Consider the following 15,743-nt stretch of genomic DNA (forward strand, 5'->3'; position numbering starts at 1 on the left):
CATTCAGTTGGCCCTGACAAGTCCCTTAGGTAGGTCAGAGCTGAGGGTCTATGTACAATTTCCAGCATCACCATGGAAACGTCTTGCTATTTTTTGAGTATGTCGCCTCCAAACTTCATGTGTTGGAAACTTAATCCCCAGTGCAGCAGTGTTGGGAAGGTGGGATATTTTAGGAAATGTTTAGACATGAGCACTGCACTACTATAAAAGGCTTGCAGGAGTCGGTTCTCTGTCCTGCTCTTCTGCCATGTGAGGACGGAGCATTCAAGGTATTACCTTGGAAGCAAAGAGACTGGGCTCTCACGTGCCAGTGCCTTGAGCTTGGCCCTCCAAGCCTTGAAGAGCTGTGAGAAATAAGTTTCTGCTCTTTGTAAATTATGCAGTCCAAGGTATTTTGTTTTAACAGCAGGAACAAAGATATCCCCCTATTGTGGGGTGCCTACACTGAACTTCATCCGAGTTATCCAGGTGTACCTCCCTAGCCATGTGAGCAAGACCACAGCTGGGCAGCAGAAGCACCCACACCCTGTGGCAGCAGGAGTGAGATCAGCACTGGGGCCACTCCACGGGAAACAGCTTCTGGCCCCAGCCATGGAGTCCTCCAGTCTCAGCCCATGGGGAAGGGAAGAGAAGCTGCACGGAGCTTGCGGGCCTACGTAAGCGTTCTGTGAATGCACTACATTTGTTTTGTTACAAGAACACGGCCCTTGAGAGGCCTTCTTGCAAAAGACAAAGGACTAAAGCCATTTTTCAAATAGTAAACAGAAATGAGATTGATTTTATAAGACATGGTTACAAATCAATTGATGCAAGTTCCTTTAACAAATATTTATAGGGCACCTATTATAGATCAAGCATTGTGGTAGCCACTAGATAAAGGGGACTGAGTTGTACTAAACATGGTTCCTGCCTCCCAGGAACCCACAGAAGCAGGGATGGAGGAAGTCAGGCACATACACAGCTGAAACTGCTCAGCCCTGTGCTTAGCATCCTGTGAGTATTCAGAAATACTAGTGGCTACAATGAGATAGTGATGATGACTGCAATGAGATAAGGGCAACCAGACAAATGGATGAGATTTTCTGGCAGCATAGAAGGTAAATGACCACATCTATTGGGGTGGTCAGGGAAGGGCTCATGGGTGCTGGGATCCTCATGCTGGTGGGCAGACAAAGAGACAAGATACAGAGGGCCAGGAGAATGTCTGGGCAGATTGCAAAGGGCCTACCAGTTCTCTGGGGAGTCAGAGGCCCTTCTGGAGGACTGCAGAATACACCAACGACCCAGAATCCTGGCCCAAGGACCAGGCCAGTTCACATTAAAGCTTGCACTGGCACCACTGCTATGAGCAATCTTCAAAAAAAGCTACATTGTTGTTTTTGCCCAAGCAAGGGTCCCTTCCCATTTTAACATCACATATTTGAAGGGAATATCAGAGATGAATATTAATTGACTGCAAAGAAAAATTCTTATGCAATGATCGGTAACAATGTCCACCATAAGTCTTACCAATTCCTTGGACTTCTCCTGATGGGAAACCATAGAACAACTTCAAATGGCATTTTGCCAGAGTCCAGGGGATTTCCAAATCCATCTGCACTCTGGTTCCATAAATGAAAAGGGAACACAAATTAGAGGTGAAGTGTTGGGTATGTGATGGTTTGTATTTCAGTTCCACGGATACCTGACGCCAGGCTGGCGTTGAGGGTGGCCTGTGGTTCTCAGGCTGTGGAGTGTGCCTCTAGTACTTACTTTTGTGTGGCTCCAAATCTGAGGCTGGCTTGCCCAAGCATGCACAAGCCCCTTCTTGGGAGAAAAATAAGTGATCTCGATTCAACAGGTGGATTCTGTTTGAGCTCCTTAGGCAGGTGTGAAGGTCACTGGGGCCTGTTCTGACTCCATAAGCAAGAGCAGCTGTCCTCCAAGAGCCTGACCTCATAAAAGGACAGGTGTGACAGGAGGCAGGCCTCTCCTTCCCTCTTCCTTCTCTTCCACTCATTAATCTTCCTGGCTTTTTCCAACTTCCTACATTCCCAGAAGACAATACATCTGATGTACAGGCTCAGAGCTTCTTTTGTTTGATTGGGCTCTGGTTTTGTTTCTGATACACTTTCCTCTGCAGGAAGAAGTCTAACTCCACCAATTTCTTCTAGGGAGCAATCGAGTGATGTCCATCAATGTGCATTTAGCACAGCAAGAGGGCTGCAGACACGGAGCCCAGGCCACAGGCTGTCCAGCCTGCCCCACCACACTGATTACAACACAGAGCTTCTGTCTTCCAGCTCTATGAGAATGATGGTGCCAAGGAGATGGGTGGCCAGGCAAGCAGAGCCACATGGAAGGCATGCCCTGTGCACCCCGCAGAGGCCACTTCAGGGCCTGGCTCTGGCTGCTGCTGCAACCATATCACAAATACACATGTGAGTAGACAGAGTCCTTAAGTTGAAAGAGACAGAACTGCAAGACAGGACCACTTCATGGAGGACCTGAGTATTCTGCTCAAGAAAGTAGAGTAGTACCAGACCTAACATGCTGGACTTGGTTATTGGAAACCAGTGAAGAGCCCATGTGTAAGCTGACTCGGTTGGACTCCCAAGCCCACGGCCTTCACTGTACCCCTAGTCAAGAGGAAGACGAGCTTGGTCACAGGCAGTTATGCCCTGCTGCTGACTTGTGCTGACTTGTGAGAGCTGTTGGTTAAATTTTCAGCTATTTTTAGAGCTGGATGTGAAAAAAGCCATCATTAAAAGTAATTTTCAATTAAATAAATTAAATCAAGTGTAATAAATATCCCAAACTCATTACATCCTAGTTATTTGACTACATTTTCCTCTCATCTCTGCTCTAGGTCATTTAGTGTCCATCATACTGCACAGGCGAGATGCTGTCTGACGTTGTGATTCTAGGCATCTCTTCCCAGCCCTGCACCAGTGACATCATGTGGGTGGCCTGAAATCAGCCACGGTGGGAGTATTTATACCACAGAAATTGGCAAATGCTACAGGTAAGGGCTTTTTTTCCTGGACAGTTTTTGTTACATGTTTACCGGCCAGCACACTGTTGTCCCGGACCCTAGTGAGGGCTGCCTACATGACCTGCAGGAACTAGAAAGACGTGGAAATCTTACACTGGGGAGTGACATGGTTATTCTGTGTTTTTGAGCTGCACCCTGGCTGTAGTATGGCAGAATCAGCCAGCAGTCAATGGTACCACATCAGAGGATAAACAGGCAGACCCTGGGACCCCAAAAGCCACTAGGGTTGGTAGCCAGAGAGTAGAAAGGGCAGGGTTTCTGTTGAACTGGGAAGCTCTAAAGGAAAACGAGAAGCAAAAGCTGGCCTTGAGGTTTTAAGCCTCAGAGATGGGCAGATGCCAATGTTATCAGCCAAGTTAGAAGCCTCAGGAGGCTTAAAGCCAGGGCCAGGACTGAAACAAGGATAGGCTGCTTTGGGCTGTTTTGAAGCAGAAGAAACTGGTGGTGACCATGACCTTGAACATGGGAAACAGGCTGAGATTGAAGGACAGAGGCTCACATGCTTAGCTAGTGGGTCATTTCTGTGGCCAGTAGTTTTCACAGTTTTACAAGCCTGTCACTCCCAGGCTAGCTGTGCCACACCCAGAAGGCAGGAGGCAACTGGGTCCACCAGGGCAGCACTTGCAGCCTCAGCAAGGAGCCTCTGGATCTGTGGCCAGCACGGACCAGACAGGTATACTGTGGCAGGGTGGGGAGAAGTGGAGATGCAATGAGAACCCCAGCACAGGACCTCTGGGAGGAGGATGTGGGAGGAGAAGGCTGCCCAGGTGAGGGCTCAGCGTGGACTCAGGTTCTACCACCTCCCCATGAATTGTGCCTGGCCAGCCACTGACTTTGGCCACCCTGAGAGAGATGAGGTCAGCTTCTGACTCTGGCCCAGGACTGGGGAAGCAGAATATGCCTGGGTCCAGAAGCGGGGAGACAGCAGGAGAGACCACACATGTGTGGGCACACCTGCCAGCACTGGGACAGGGTCTAAGTAGGGTAGTGTGGGAGCCTGGGGGGAGTTCCAACCAAGAAAATGGGTGACCCCAAGGCAGAGACCTGTTGTCCAGTTGCAGCTGCTCAGAGACCATTTGCCCTGGTTTGGAGTAGGAAGGGCCTTCATGTGCATGGGGTTCCCACGTGCCCCCCAGGCAGTCTGAGGCGTTGGAGAACACAGGGCCAGAGCAGGAGGACTGAGCAGTGTTCTGGACCTGCTCCTTACCAGCTTGGGGGCCAGCCTCAGACAAAGTGTGCCATTCACTTCTTCATTCAGTGCAAATATCTTCTGTGTGCCAGGCCCTGAGAACCCTGGGGTGAGTGGCCCCACAAGGTCCCTACCCTGAGAGAATGCACACCCCAGTGTAGTGAGACAGACAATGAACAGGGATGCGAGTTAGAACACACAGGGATGTCTATGACTCATTTAGTCATCTATAAAATGGGACCAGTGACACCACCAGCCCTACCCACACAACAGGACCTGAGACATCGCAGATGGGACCTGCTGGAACTCAAGGGAAATGCCATGAACTCACCCACAGTTGACTTTGCTCTTTTTTTCTCTCTTATAATAAAGTGTACATAACATAAAATTTATAATTCTAACGATTTTTTTTCTGTTGTAAATTTGCATTTAATATTTCACAATTCCTGTAAGAGATGCTAGTCGGAAGGGAAACTCTCAAGTTTAAATCCCCACACTTACTTCCTGCTCATCAGTCACCTTCGCTATGTGAGATTAATTCAGTAGCTGGTCCAGAATGCACAGCTTGGGAACACAGAGGCCCCCACCTCCCAAGCCTCGCGTGGACATTTCCCACTCCCGTAACTGAATGTGCTGACTCATGCTGATGGCTGCATTTGTCCAGGTGGCAAATACAGACATGCTACATGGCCTCCTTCAAACAAGTTCCTCGTGTTAGGGGCAAAGGTCACAACCAAACTCTGCCACTGACAGCCAGTGCCTTGGCCTGGATCCTCTCTGCTGTGAATGCAGGCCTACCCCTCCTCAGTCCAGCCTCCTCTAATACATCAGCTTGGCCACTAACTTTTCAGACGTCTGAGGACAGGGCAAGGGTTGAAGACAGGGCTTTGAAGTCTGCAATCAAGCCTGAGTTACCTTCCTGACTGGTGAAGAGAATGCATTCCTTTGGCTTCCTACACCGGGATAAGCTTACCACATTTTTTTTTCAGCACGGAAGCACAAACAGACCTAGTGATCAGTTTGCTTTTAGAAAATTTTTTTTTTGTAGAGTCGTTAGGTTCTTCAGATTCATCTAGATCAGAGGGTTGGCAAACGTGTGTGGGCCAATCTAGCCTGCAACCTGTATTTGACTTGTGAGCTAAAAATGGTCCTTACATTTTTAAATGGTTGAAAAGACTAGTGACACATGGAAATCAAACATCAGTGTCCATCAATAAAGCTCTCCTGGTACCCAGCCACACTTATTACGTGCTCAGGGTTGCTTTTGTGCCACAAGGAAGACTGACCAGGTGTCACAACCTGAAAGGTGGCCAACTTCTGGTTTATACCAATTTCTTCGTTTTACAGGCGAGAGAACTTAAGTCCACACAGGTTATAAGATTTATCCCAAATTGCACAGCTAGACTTAGCAGCTGCAGACTGAACTCTGACTCAGGTTCTTCCATTTGCCAAGCCTGAGACCTTCTCTTTGGCTAACCAACCCTCTCTGCACCATCTTGTCTCCTGACTTCCACCCTCACTACTCACAGACCATCACGACACAGAGGCGGCCAAGTTCTTCTTTTAGTAATTCACCAGCTCCATGCAGGGACGTCACAGGGCTGCCCTCCATGAGTAGAGGAGGAGGGCTGCCTGGCAGAGTGCTTCACACTCCAGGTTAGCCAGAAAGAGCATCTTCATTTTTGTTTCCACGCAACACTTCGCTGTGAGCCTGTTGGCCAACAAAGTGGCAGCCAACTGTTAGAGGAGCCAGCCAACCATCTTGTCTAACTTCCGATTCTTCAGGGGTAGAATATGTTCACCCCAGAGGCTTAGATGAAGCACATTAGCGGCTACTCAGGCAGATGGTCTCTTGCTGGCCTCTCGCTGGAGCAGTGTCCTCACCAGTTGTCTAGCGTCTGGAGGCACCAGCTCGAGCAGTGCAGGTAGTTGAGCCTCTTGATAACTGTGGCTTTCAAGGTGGGCCTTATCCTGGCTCTAGAAGGGATCGACAAGCCCGAAGATTTCATAGGCAATGGCTCCCACTGCCCAGGCATCAGCCTTGCGGTAGTCAATCACTGCCCTGGGCCAGGATGGGCTGTGGACACCTCCAGGGCCATCAGGCAGCCGTTTCAGCCCCGATCCACACACCAGCTGCTGAAGGGCAAATGCAGGCCGATGTTCTCATCAACCAGGCAGCAGCCAAAATCTGTGATCACCAGCCAGGGGCAGCCATCTGGGTCCAGCTCCACGAGGATGTTGTCAGATTTCAAGTCTCTGTGTGCAATGCCCTGTTGAACCAGATGGTCCACGCCTTCTAGCAGCTGCAGCACCATCATGGTGGCCAGGCAGGGGCTGGGTGTGTTCATGCGAAGGTACTGGAGCAGGGTACAGGGATAGTTCTTCATGACGAGGAACAGCGTCCAGCCATGGCTCAGGCCTTCAGGGTGGAGATGTGGGGCAGCACATCAGGGTAGTCGACCAGGGCCCCTGGCAGCAGCAGCACAGAAGAGGTGAAGGCGGGGAGAACCCTGGTGATACTAGGGTGAAGGGCTAGTTGCTTGGGACCTCTCTTGGATTTTCTGTAAGCAACTGCTCCATACACCCCGGCCAAGGCCACTAGGCTCGCTGGGACCAGCTCCTGGCTCATTGTGTTCAAGATGGCTACACTGGAGGAACCTGCCGAGATGTTCCACATCATCTTGATGGCCAAGGGGAAGGCAGGGGCCCCCGGAGCTCGCTCCTGCTCTTCTCCAGGTGCACTGGTACCTGGGCCTCTCCCTGGAAGCAGCCTGGTGCTCTTGGTCACCTCCAGGTTCTGGGGCAGTGTAGGCGTGGTGGCTTCATGCACAGCGGCACTGCAGCCCTTGCCAATGGACTGCCCTATCAGTTACTCCTCCAGCCGAAAGCCTTGCCAGCGTCTGGTGTCCAACGGATCAGACCCTAGCTTGCTTTTCTCGGTAAAACTTGCCTGGATCTCCTGACAGGCCGAGGCCGCCCGCCGGCTCTCCTCCTGCTTCTCCTCGATGAGGCCCACCCCTAGCCCAAGGCCAGAAAGAGTGCCCGGCCACAAGGGCCCGCACCGTGAACTGCCGCTGCAGCCGCGCCGCCAGCCCGGCCACAAACTGGAGGAAGAAGCCGGAGCGGTTGGGGAGCCTGAGCCCGACCCTGCGAGGCTCCGCGCCCGGTCCCGCGGCCCAGCCCAGACGCTCCCCGCGGACCCAGCCCGCCGCAGGCCCGGCCAGGCTTGCCGGTGAAGCGCAGCAGCAGCGCTCCACCCAACTGCAGGCCGCAGCCCAGCGTCTGTCGCACCGCCACGGTGGTGCCGCGGCCCGCTACACCCAGCGCCACCGCCGCCGCCGCCGCCGGCGTCTGCCCGCTGGTCGCAACAAACTTCAGGGGCAGTCAATTCTTTTTTTTTTTTTAGAGAAAAAGAAAGAAGAGAAGGACAGAAAGGGAAAAAAAGGAGTGAAGGAGAGGAAGAAAAGGAGAGAGAGCGGGAATGTTGCTTTATTCTAAAAATGGGTACTGAAAACCTCTTTTATGCCAATAATTGTGTTTAATAATGGCCGATCAATATTTTATTTAAGCCTATGAGTAGGTGTGATGTGGTACGTATATTCTGTGTATTTAAAGTGGAGAGCCCTATAAATGTTTATTAAGTTTAATTGTTCCGGATCTGAGTTCAAGTCCTGGATATCCTTATTAATTTTCTGTCTCGTTGATCTATCTAATATTGTTGTTGAAATCTCCCACTATTATCGTGTGGGAGTCTAGGGAGTCTAAGTCTCTTTATAGGTCTTATGTATCTGGGTGTTAGGATCGTTAGCTCTTCCTGTTGCATTGATCCTTTTACCACTATATCTTTGTTGCTTTAAAATCTATTTTATCAGAGGCGAGAATTGCAACTCCTGCTTTTTACTTATTTATTTATTTTTGCTCTCCATTTGGTTGGTAAATCTTTCTCCATCCCTTTGTTTTGAGTCTTCGTGTACCCTTGCATGTGAAATGGGTCTAGATGTAGCATACCGTTGGGTTTTGGCTGTATCTTTTGATTGGGGGATTTAGTCGATTTAAATTTAGGATTACTGGCCATTTGATGTTAACTGGCTGTTTTGTCCATTTTTTGATGTAAATTCTTCATTATGTTGATACTCTTTACTTTTTGGTATATTTTTAGAAAGGCTAATACTGGTTGTTCCTTTCTATGTGTAATGCTTCTTTCAGAAGCTCTTGTAAAGCAAGATTGGTGGTAATAAAATCTCTGAGTACTTGCTTTTTCATAAAAGATTTTATTTTTCCTTCAGTTGTGAAGCTTAGTTTGGCTGGATATGAAATTCTGGGCTGAAAGTTCTTTTCTTTAAGAATGTTGAATATTGACCCCCACTCTCTTCTGGCTTGTAGGGTTTCTGCTGAGAGATCTGCTGTAAGTCTGATAGGCTTCCCTTTGTGGGTAACCCGACCTTTCTCTCTGGCTGCCCTTAGTATTTTCTCCTTCATTTCAACCCTGGTGAATCTAACAATTATGTGCCTTGGGGTTGCTCTTCTTGAGGGGCAGTCAATTCTAATGATTTTTAAGTGACATTAGGGACATCTACAAGGTCGTGCAATTACACCATCGTCCACCTCTGGAACTGCCTTAGCCTCCCCTGCAGAAACTGTCCCCATTAAACAACAACTCCCCATCCTCCCTACCGCAGGTCCCGGCAGCCTCTATCTGACTTTCTGTCCCTAAGAATCTGCCTATTGTAGGTAGCTTCATATCAGTGTGAACATATCATACTGCATTTGTCCTTTTGCGTATGACTTATTTCAGTTACCTTCACCTAGAAGGGGATTGCTGGATCCCACAACAATTTTGTTTAGTGTTTAACTTCTTTTATTTTTAATTTTTATGGATACATCAGGGCTGTACATATTTATGTGGTACATGTACTACTTTGATGCATGCATACAATCTGTAATGACCAAATCTGGGTAACTGGGATATCCATCACCCCAAACCTTTGCGTTGGGAATTTTTTTTTTTTTTTTTGAGATGGAGTTTCGCTCTTGTTACCCAGGCTGGAGTGCAATGGCATGATCTCGGCTCACCACAACCTCCGCCTCCTGGGTTCAGGCAATTCTCCTGCCTCAGCCTCCTGAGTAGCTGGGATTACAGGCACGCGCCACCATGCCCAGCTAATTTTTTTTGTGTTTCTAATAGAGACGGGGTTTCACCATGTTGACCAGGATGGTCTCGATCTCTTGACCTTGTGATCCGCCCGCCTCAGCCTCCCAAAGTGCTGGGATTACAGGCGCGTTGGGAATATTACAAATCTTCTCTATTAGCTATTTTGAAATATATAATAAATTATGGTACACTAAAGTCACCCTACTGTGCTATGAAACACTAGAACGTATTCCTTCCACCTCTCTGCACTTTTAAACCATTGACTGATCCCTCTTCATCTCTCCTGCCTGCTATTTCCATGGTCTCTGGTGTCTGCCATTCTACTCTTTACCTCCACCAGATCAATGTTTTTAGCTCCCACATATGAGTGAGAACATGCAATATTTGTCTTTCTATGGCTAGCTTATTTTGCTTACATGTTTGCCTTTTGAATAACTGCCGTGCTATTTTCCACAATGGCTGTGCCATTTTCCTTTCCCACCAGCAATGCACCGGGGCTCCAGTTTCTCCACGACCTCACTCTCTCTTGCTTTTCCCATTCTTCTGGTAGCAGCCATCCTAATGCATGACTGGCCTTTGCTCTTTTCTCTGCATATTGTCAGATCCCATCCCACACACGTCCATCTTCCACCTATGTTGCTCTATAGTGTTCATTTATGGTGCACTATTTCTGCACTAGGCACTGTTTCTGTACTGTTCACCAGCCTGTGTATCCTACACTTTAAGGTCAATCCAAGGCATTGCCAAAGGTAATCTCAACAAATTTGTAACTGTCTGTATGTGTCTTTCCTTAGAAATAGAGGTGACGGGGGGAGTTACCAGCCTGTCTAGAAAGCTTGGTAGTATGTCACTCTCAGACTAGGGATTCTGAGAGTCAGTCCCAGCACTATCCTCCTGCCAATCTCTCCTGTCCCAATCTGCCTCTCCTGTGTACCCCAGAAGACGAGGCACAAACCAGTGACAGGGAGGACAGTAAGGCCCACAGCAATGCACAGGCTTTGCTCTCCTATTTATGGACCACTGTTCATTTTCAAAATAATTGGCACCAACACGAATGGATAAAGAACGAAAATAACACAGGGCCCTGTAAGCTGTGCCTGGCCAGACTCGCCTGGTCCAATCCAATCCTCCACATATGTTAACCTCAAATAATAAATAACCCAAGCCCTAGAGCAAGACACACTCACGAGTATAATTCATACCTCAAAATTCAAGCAAGTGTCAAACAGCAGCCAACACTATGGATATAAATTCCAGCTTGTTCATATGTTGACATTCTGAAGTCTAACAAAAGTGAACAAGAAGGTGTTTTTCCTGGCTAACAAGTTTCATGCCTTCAAATCTAGAACTTTTATAGAGGTGTGCTCTTGGGAACCTCAGCAAGAGCTAAGAGCTTGGGAGAAGATGCCCATGTCCTTGTATGGTGATGATCGTTTCCCTTGTTCAGCAAGTTTTCACCTCATTTTACAATCTCAGGGTGTCCAAGCTGGAAGGATGTTTGTGATCCTCACTGTACAGATGTGATCACTAAGTCCCAGGGGGTTGATCCGAGGTGAGGAGGCCCCACATCTGTCACTCCCAGGCCTGCAAGATGTATTAAGGGCAGCACCTGCCATTCCTAAAATGGGAGAGTTAATTTTGAGGTAATTGACAAATCTGTTCAAGGAAACTGACATTTGAGTCCAAGCTGACTTGCTTGGCATTAAAAAAAAATGTGCCAGTGTGAGGGCTGATGATACCTCTTCTGTAGAAATATGAAATATATCACTGTGCTGCAGAGGACCCAGAAGGAGGGGAGTCAGGCAGGACTGGAAACTGAGCATCCCCTGGCGGGCATGAGAGACAGCCCTGGAAGATGGCGGCACCATGGCCAGCTCCCAAAGCACACAGCCTCCCACCTCAAGCACAGGCACCCCAAGTTCCTAAGATAAGAGAGAGGGAATGACTCCCATGGAGGGCAGACAGCCACCCTGGGCAGCTGCTCCACCTCTGCTCCATGAGTCATGTGTTCCTGTCACTCCAGGTCCCTTCCAGTGCCCCGGGCACCTAGACCAAAGGACACCCTGGGAGGATGAAGCGCTGAGTCCCATGGGATCAGGTAGCGCCAGGGCTGTCACTTCCTGCAGGCTGTGCCTCATGAGGACAGGGTCAGAGGGGCAAAAGTCCCCACATCCGATGGGCTTAGGCTGGGATGCAGAAAGACTCTCTAGTCCCCGCACTCACATTGACAGGAGAAATGGGAGAGTAGCTGGCACGGAGGAAATAAATATTTTGAGCACAGGTGCCAGCTGTTTAGGCAAGGACAGAACTTGGGATACCCTCCTGAAGGAGGTGGTTTTGGGCACAGCCCTCAAACTGGTGGTGAGGAGTCCCTGGCCCAAGTGCCTTCCTTGCCCTGGAGAGAGATTATCCTGCCTGTTCTGAAGCTGCAAGAAAGGACAGGCTCCAGACAACAGGAAGGCCAGAGCAAGCCTAGTGTGGACAGGGCAGCACTGAAGTAGAAGCAGCCCCACCGTACCACTTCACAGTGACCGCAGGCTCAGAGCATGCCCAGCACCTGCACATTCCATCTTCATTTAGCAGTGAACATGGGGCCAGCACCATGCCCAGCACCCATACATTCCATCTTCATTTAATAGTGACCACAGGCCCAGTGCTGTGCCCAGCACCCACACATTTCATCTTCATTTAATAGTGACCACGGGCCCAGCACCATGCCCAGAACCCACATTCCATCTTCATTTAATAGTGACCACAGGCCCAGTGCTGTGTCCAGCACCCACATTCCATCTTCATTTAATACTGACCACAGACCCAGGACTGTGTCCAGCACCCACACATTTCATCTTTATTTAATAGTGACCATGGGCCCAGCACTGTGCCCAGCACCCACATTCCATCTTCATTTAATAGTGACCACGGGCCCAGTGCTGTGTCCAGCACCCACATTCCATCTTCATTTAATTGTGACCATGGGCCCAGCACTGTGCCCAGCACCCACATTCCATCTTCATTTAATAGTGACCATGGACCCAGTGCTGTGTCCAGCACCCACATTCCATATTCATTTAATAGTGACCACAGGCCCAGTGCTATATCCAGCACCCATATTGAATCTTCATTTAATAGTGACCACGAGCCTAGTATTGTGTCCAGCACCCACATTGCATCCCCATTTAATAGTGACCATGGGTCCAGCACTGTGCCCAGCACCCACATTGCATCGTCATTTAATAGTGACCATGTGTCCAGCACTGTACCCAGCACCCACATTGCATCCTCATTTAATAGAGACCACAGACCTAGCACTAAGCCCAGCACCTACACATTCCATCTTCATTTAATAGTGACCACAGGCCCAGTGCTGTGTCCAGCACCCACATTGCATCCTCATTTAATAGTGACCACAGGCCCAGCACCCACATTCCATCTTCATTTAATAGTGACCACAGGCCCAGTGCTGTGTCCAGCACCCACATTGCATCCTCATTTAATAGTGACCACAGGCCCAGCACCCACATTCCATCTTCATTTAATAGTGACCATGGGCCCAGTGCTGTGTCCAGCACCCACATTGCATCCTCATTTAATAGTGACCATAGGCCCAGCACTGTGTCCAGCATCCACATTCCATCTTCATTTAATACTGACCACAGACCGAGCACTGTGCCCAGCACCCACACATGCCATCTTCATTTAAAAGTGACCACAGGCCCAGTGCTGTACCCAGCACCCACGGTGCATCCTCATTTAATAGTGACCACGAGCCCAGCACAGTGCCCAGCACCCACATTCCATCTTCATTTAATAGTGACTATGGGCCCAGTGCCATGCCCAGCACCTGCACTTTCCATCTTCATTTAGCAGATATTGGCAGGTCCCGCTTCTGCTCTGCCTACAGAGATGGTCCTTTGCTTTCCGGGCTCTAGGGCCTACAGAGAGAGCAAGAATGATATGATGCTGTCTCATCCAGAAGGAGAGCCACTGTGTGTTCTGACCTAGGAGTCCCCTCCCGAGGGAGCTGTGACTTGAGTTCGTGTTTCAAGAACAACACCTCAAGTCACGCAGTGCCCAGGGGAAGGATGCACCTGCTGCACAGGCTTGAGCTTGCTGAAAGTAGCCAAGGCTGAGAGGGAATTAGTGGCACTAGGAAGGAAAGAAGCTGGGGATGGTTGAGGTTCTTTTCTATAAGTAGCAGTAGCTCAGTCTGCTCTTTGCAGAGAACCTAGAGAGGATAAAAACTGCTCTGTCAGAGAAATAAATCTTCTAAAGCTAATAACTTAAAATACAGCTACTGGCCGGGCATAGTGGCTCACGCCTATAATCCCAGAACTTTGGGAGGCTGAGGCTGGTGGATCACCTGAGGTCAAGAGTTTGAGACCAGCTGGCCAACATGGAGAAACTCCGTCTCTACTAAAAATACAAAATTAGCCAGGCATGGTGGCAAATACCTGTAAGGCTAGCTACTCAGGAGGCTGAAGCAGAAGAATCACTTGAACCTAGGATGCAGAGGTTGCAGTGAGCAGAGATCTCATGCCATTGCACCCCAGCATGGGCAAAAAGAGTGAAACTCCATCTCAAAAAAAAAACAGCTACTTATTATCTCCCAATACTTCAGGTTGGCAATTTGCGGCAGCTCAGCTATATGGTTCTTTTTGTGCCTCTACTGCTAGGTGGGCAGGGGCTGACCGGTCTGGGGGGCGCCTTGCAGTTGGGCCAGCTCCCACAGTCTCCCCACTCCTCCAGTCGGCTAGCCCAGACTTGCTCCAGAGGCAACCAGGTAGGGTTCAGGGAGAGAGAATGCAGGGCACAGAGGCCTTACGGCCAGGCACAGGTCCACAGGTGGCCCCTCCCCACTCCTACCACATGCTATAGCCAGAGCCAGACACAGTCCAGCCCAAAGTCAGAGGGGAAAGAAGCTGCTTTAAAGCCATGTTATAAAGGGTACGGACACAGGAAGGAGAGGAGGACCATGGCCACTTGGGCACTCTACCATAGGCCTATGAGGTGACCCAGCCACCTGCCCTCAAGAAACCTCTGGATTTCCAAAAAGAATTTCAGAATTTCAGTGTGGAATGGGTGTCAAAGAACCTCTTCTGAATTCTTGGACCTTTTCTTCTTCTTTCTTTTTTTTTTTTTGAGACAGTGTCTTGCTCTGTTGCCCAGGCTCGAGTGCAGTGGTGGGATCACAGCTTTCTGCAGTCTCAAGCTCCCGGGCTCAAGTGACCCTCCTGCCTCAGCCTCTCAAGTAGCTGAGACCACAGGCTCATGTCTCCATGCCCAGCTAATTTTTAAAAATTTTTTGTAGAGATGGGGTCTCACTATGTTGCCCAGGCTGGTCTTGAACTCCTGAACTCAAGGGATCCTCCTGCCTCAGCCTCCCAAAGTGCTGGGATTATACAGGTGTGAGCCACTGCCCAGTCATGCTTGAACCATTTAAAACTCTTGAGACTCTTGCTCAGCTGGACACAGTACATATCTTCTACCAGCTCAGTGATTGGAAACTAGAGCAGTTATCTAATTTGGAGAATGTGACAATTTTTATACTCAAGTGTTTATAAACTAAAATCCATACCCACTGAAAACAAATAACCTGCCTTGGCTAAGAGAAGCTGAGTCACTTGACCAAGGTCATGCAGCTGGTAAATAGCAGAACCTGACCAGCCCACCCACCCTGCTTCTAACAACCACATGACATGATACTATGAGTGCCTATAGCTCAGGAAGAATGGCCCACTGACATTGGAAGCCACACAGTGAACCTCAGCGGCTGAGAGCTGCAGAGTGGGTAACCTGTGAGAAGTTACCCGCTGTCCATCTAGAACAGCGGCATCCAGGAGCAGGGCCTTCAGCTTCTGCACTGAGAAGCTGCTGCTGCTACCTCACCTTCCTTCCCAGCCAGGGACCTGGAAGGCACATGTGTCAGTCACTGTGTTGTCATACCTGTGTTAAAAACAAAAATTAATCAGGAGGCCATCAGGCCCAGGCAGCTTCAGTGCCCTCGACTCCTATGTTGGCAATCCGCAAGCTGACTCAGCATAAACCATCATATTCTAGGCCTATCAGAAACTGCCGACTAACCCCTAACTAGCAACTTTCTACTAGTTAAGCTTAACCAATCAGAAACCACCAACTACTCTCTAACTAGGAACTTTCCACTGGAATGATCCCAATGAAATTACTGCTTCGCTGTAACCAATCGTGTTTTCTTTGCCTTGCTCTCACCTTCACCTTGTAAAAGCCTTCCTCTTGTGCCTTCCTTGGGGTCCCTAACTGCTTTCTATCGGGCACTGCCCAATGCATGAGTTCCTCAAAAAAATCTCTTTAATATTTTAATATGTGCCTCAGTTTATCTCGGAACATCTGCC

General features: G+C 49.1%; 1 pseudogene; it reads right to left on the reverse strand.

Moving 5' to 3' along the window:
* Positions 1-746: 746 nt before the first annotated feature.
* LOC144578799 (serine/threonine-protein kinase PINK1, mitochondrial pseudogene) lies at positions 747-15,678 on the reverse strand (annotated as a pseudogene).
* Positions 15,679-15,743: the final 65 nt, after the last annotated feature.

This window comes from Callithrix jacchus, chromosome 12, assembly GCF_049354715.1.
Source record: "Callithrix jacchus isolate 240 chromosome 12, calJac240_pri, whole genome shotgun sequence".
Lineage (NCBI taxonomy): Eukaryota > Metazoa > Chordata > Mammalia > Primates > Cebidae > Callithrix > Callithrix jacchus.